Genomic DNA, 5,912 nt, shown 5'->3' on the forward strand with positions numbered 1-5,912 from the left:
TTATGTTTAGTTAAGTTTATTATGTCAAAGTAAAAAAGTTACATTAATGGTGTAAGAATAAGTTTAGTATAAACTCAATATGGACTTTAATATTTGATACTGACATGTTTTGTATTTGTTATCTTATTCTCTTTTAATACTTTGCTTATTAAATGGTTAATCTAGAATTATGTTGTATAATACTTGGTATAACAAATACTTCGCACTTTTATAGCCTAACCGTATGATATAACATACACTTGTGCTATGAAAGGAACTTGATTTGTTATTAACATAAGTTATAATCATGAATACCTGACAATATTTACAAGTATTAATATTATTCAAATAAGATAACTAATGTAATCATGTTAATAATTTATCATCCGATTGGAACCTTCTTTGTGCGTTGTTTTCAGTTGAGTAATAAAAAAAATTTATATTATACTTGTTTGAAATACCATCAGTGGATTCTCTAACATTAACATTTATTTTTATCATTATTTAATCCTCATATTCATTTTACAACTCAAAGTCTTCTTTAACTGCTTATTATTGTTGTTGTTGTTGTTGTTATTTATAATTTATATAGTTAACTTCCCTATGGTTCAACTCTGGTCTTGTCGAGTTATTTATTATTTCAACACTCTTATACTTGGGAGAAGACATTAATTTTTTGATCATGTTATTCTTTATTTTAAAGCCACCCAAAAGTAGCAGCAAAGAAGAATAAAGGTTCTTCACCATCGCAAGCCTTCTCCCATCACTTTTATCCAAGCAAAACCATGGAAACTTAAATACTTTGGCTGGAATAGTGAAACTATGATCTAAACATCAAGCTTAGGATAAATAGTGGAGAGAGAGAGAAGGTTGAGAGAAAGTCAAGGAATGGAAGGAAAATGGATATTTGAGGTGGAGATTTGGTTTTGGTTTTGGGTTTGAAATTTGGCATCAAAATGACAAGGAAAATGTGTTTAATCCACCTAGCTTACTTTGATTTAAATTACGTAAGTTTTACTACCAAATTTTAAGTTTTGCTAGTTAAGGTTCTTGATTTAATTTTGTGGAAAAAGGAAGAGAGTAATAAATTAATGAAATAAACATGAAATACCTTAAGAAAGTGTAAAATTTTAGAAAATTGATGAAGAAGATTTAGGAAAAGGAGAGACCATAAGTGTTGGCCAAATGGAGAAAATTAAAGGCGTTTTTTAAGTGTGAATTGTGTATGTGTGTGTGAGCTTGAAAGTATGTTAAAATAAAATAAAATTAAAAAGAATATTTAATGATACGGGAATATTAAGTATCGGCCAAATGAGATGTTTGGAGGGGAGAAATTTTCCAAATTTATGCTAGGTGTGTAAGTATGTGGATGATCGAAAACTTTAAGGTGAATGTACAATTGAACAAAGTATATTGCAAAATAGGAATGGAGAAAGTTAAAAGATTTTGTATTCACTTGGAACACATGAAAAATATTGTAAGAGTTGGAAAGAATGCTTAACAACTAGGGTACTTTAGGCATATGCAATGATGTTATAAAGTCAATGGAAAGAACCATGAGCAATTAATCTTAGTGACTTGGAATTGAATGCCCATTTTAATGATTTTAAGATGTAGATGTAAGGAGAGATAGGAAAGATGTCTTCAAATTAGCCAAATTGTTAGTTTAGATAAATTAGAAATAATTAAGGAATTGTATTGAATTATTCTATTAATGGGAAGGTATAAAAGATGATGATATTAATGAAATAATGTGTTTGAGTGTTAAGAAAACATCAACATGAATTTTTATTAGGTTGTGATGTTGTGTTGGGCATGTGTTAAGAAAAATTAAAAATCTTAATGTGTGTTTATATACATGGAAGAGTTATTATGATGTTTGGATATGCTAGCGATTTAATTTAATTGATGGTGTAAGTAGTAATGGTTGCAAGAGAAAAATTCTGAAAGAAACCTAACTTCTTATAAGCTTGGATAGCAAAAGTTACGGTAAGCGATTGACCCTCCCTTTCTTTTTTAATTATTTATACGTGCTTTTATAATTGTTAGAATGATAATAATAATTTCATTGTATAGTATATTGTTGTTGTTATTGTTAATGGAAGACATATGCCTTCAAAGCAGAAATTGATATGTAATTTGTATTTAATCATATAGACGATAATGTGTAGTATATTATGAAATGTGATTTACTATAATGGCAGAAAAACCTTGTATGTATTACTTTTGATTGCAACAATAAAATTGTTATGCAAGAATTATTATTGACCACATTGGCGGGATTTGATGTATAATCTGATACCGATTAAAATGGTGGAAATCATATGTAATTTGTGTTAGACCACCATGCAATAATAATAATAAAATGTGTGTGGTGTGTGTGTGTGTGTGTGTGTGTGTGTGTGTGTTCATGCAATAATAATAATAAAATTTGTGTGTGTGTGTGTGTGTTGAGAGCTTTAAAATAACTGACATGTGAGATAGCTGGCAGATGAATTAAATATTATATGGAAACTAGTTCCATGGTAAATTAAACTAGTGCCCTAGTTAATAGGCAATTGGAGAAACTAGTGCCCTAGTTAATGGGACTAGTATCCTGGTTAATGGGATTGGTGTCGTAGTTAATGAGAAAATAGAGAAACTTGCTACTCTGGGTAATGGGACTAGTGTCTTGGTTAATGAACAAATAGAGAAACTAGTGTCCTGGTTAATGGGACTAGTGCCCTGGTTAATGAGCAATTGTAGAAACTAGTACCCTAATTAATAGGACTAGTGCCTTGCTTAATGGGATCGGTGCCCTAGTTAATAAGCAAATGGAGAAACTAATGCCCTAGTTAATGGGTAATTAAAGAAATTAGTTATCTTTGTTAACGAGACTAGTATCTTGGTTAATGAGCAATTGAAGAAACTAGTTTATTAATTAATGAGATTAGTACTTTGATTAATGGGCAATTGAAGAAACCAATAATTTGATAATGGAACAAATGTTCGGTTTGAACTAAAGAGGACATTAGTATGTCCTTAATGTGCGCTGACTGTATTGATTTGCAAGGTTAAGGATAAAATAAGAAATTAATTTTTTATTAATTAATATAGTAAATATACAAAAGAGATAATAGTAAATAATCATTGTATATAAAGATGATTGTATTTGGCATTAAATAAAATATCAAGTATCTCGCAGTGTTGTGTCAAGTAGTAAATCATGATTGTAGTATTGGATTAAGATATTGATAAAGATGTCGATAAAAGTTTATGTATAAGAAAAACTCCATCAAAATTTTAGTTGAGTATATATTAAATTATTTTTAAAAGGACAGTTATGTGTAACGGTATTCAAATGGTTGGGGTTGCCATATTAAAGGATTAGTTAGTTATTTGGCTGACCAATTTACCGCAACAATAATATGTAATGAAGTAAGGTGTATATGAGTTTGATTGTATTGACAAGTTAAGGTTTAGGTATTAAATTATCCCTATGGATGAAGTTTAATGGAAAAGAAAAAATAATTTAAGCGCGTCTTTTAAGTATAAAAGTGATGGAAAGTTATGTGATAAATTATAAATAATAAAAATGGACATGAAATAAGTGGAATGAATAATGAATCGAGAAAATTTTTCAATATAACAAGGGTGTTATATAGATTGATGTATCATTATAGATATAATAAATGCTAGGGAAACAAAAGGGGCAACTTGAATTAAATATATTGTGAATTAAATTATGATGTGAATTATGCAATGATTTATGATATGGATTAAAAATGGCTGGGGAAAAAAATCATATGATTTATATGTGTTGAGAAAATAAATTATGGTGTAAAATTCCATGTGATATGAAATAATAACATAAACTAAATATATTTATGAAGTGGAAAGAATCATGAAATAAATCCAAGGTGAAAAGAAACATTATATGAAAGTGTTTGAATGATTCTGATTAATTTTAAAATTAGGAGGAATAAATCGTATATTAATGTGTTAAATTAGATTAAGAAAAAAACAGGAAAATTATCATGATATAAGAATGATAATGTGATGAATAAAATGTTGGAAATAAAACTTATAAGAGAATGATGAAGATGTATAATGTTGAAAATTAATGTAAGATTAAAGTGAAAGAAATATTTATGAAATCAGTTTTGATTATATAGTTATTAAATGTTAGTAACTAAAATTATGCAAATATTTATTATGAATTAATTTTTATTTTTTTGTATGTCAAAGGTAAATTCCTTCGAGAACATCAATTTTTTTAAAGTTACTGAGTTATTTAGTTTTATGCTGAAAGAATATATTTATTTTAAGAGAAATATAAACTTATAAATAATTTATGTAAATATGATTTCAATAAAAAGATGTAATAAACTATGTTCTTTAATAAAAAAAATGTTGAAAATTTGTTGAGACTTTCATATATATATATATATATATATATATATTACTCGATAAATTACATGCTCAATCAATGAAAATAAGTATAAACACATGGGAATGTACAAGGGATTACAACCTTTTTTTTTCCTCAGCCCACCTACTTTTAGAGTTAACATATATTATAAAGGTCTCAAGAACCAAAGAGATAGGATAAGTTCATATCTTTCAAAATAACATAGTAAAATAGAAAAAAAGAATGACTTAATTTGCTATCTTACCTAAAAAGTCATCTATTTAGTAATAACTTAGTAGCACTAGAAGCCTGGGTTAGTTAATTCTTTCACATCTAAAAAAAAAGATAGGAGTTTATCTAATGTCTCAATCACAATGTCTCCATCACATCTAATCCATCAAGTCCTCCCCTAGAAAATGATCTCTATTATCCTAATTTATTCCTCACTTATAGTAGGAAACAGAAAGAGACATGATCTAACTTAAAATTAAAAAAGATATCTTTTAACCTAGAGGATGTAGAAGCACTACTAAAAGACACATGAAACAAGTAGTTAGGGTTTATAGGAACATGAGCGCTATGTGGAAGAAGAACAATAACCGCATTAGAATCTAAAAGGATGGAAACTCCCATTCTCTTTTATCAAGAGGCTACCTTGAGAATAACAAGGTTGGTGTTGGCACCCTAGGTCCTTGATACGTGCTCTTATTAGTGGCAGAGCCATATACGGGCAAGAGGGGGCAATTGCCCCCTCCCCCTCCTAATTAACAACCTTCTACAACAAAAGAAGCATTTGATGGCGAGGTAAAAGCACAAGGATGAATGCTCTTGGTCCTCTCTTTGATAATTTGATTCATCAATGCTACTCTCGATTCCATTTTAATTATTTCATGGTATAAAGTTATGTTACTTTTTTAAATGATTTATATAAATTAATAGTAGATAAATCAATATCTGAATTAAATAAAATATAGAAATTTTACAGCTAAATCAAATATAATAATGAAAAACAAATAATCAAAACTAATATAAAACTGTGTTACTTTTTTATTTGTTTCATTATATAATTTTAGTTTTATTTTTTTATAATTAGTTATTGAAATGTTAGGGTTTATAATAATATATGGGTTTGTTGAATTAATATATGTATGGATAATATTACATGCTAATAGATATGAATTCTAATGAGTTTTGATGAATTGATAAGTATTTTATTATGAATTTTATATGAAAAATAGTGATAATAAATTTACTAATGATTATAAATGAAGTACATGACAACTAAAAAAATTAAGAACATAATAAATAAAGTAAAAAAAATATTTAATATTTATATTTAATTTACTTGTACAGCACAACAAGATAGTAAGAACAACATTAATTTGTGACATCCTTTTAAGTTATGATTTTAGATGTATCATATGTAAGTATAGAATTGTTGCCAAAAACTTTCCTAATCCTTGAAAAATTATAAAATAAATAAAATAATTTTTTTTTATATATATATTGAGAAAGATATTTTTAATGAGATTAAAAATAAAAT

The sequence above is a fragment of the Populus euphratica genome, unplaced genomic scaffold (assembly GCF_000495115.2).
Source record: "Populus euphratica unplaced genomic scaffold, PopEup_1.0 scaffold308.1, whole genome shotgun sequence".
Taxonomy (NCBI): domain Eukaryota; kingdom Viridiplantae; phylum Streptophyta; class Magnoliopsida; order Malpighiales; family Salicaceae; genus Populus; species Populus euphratica.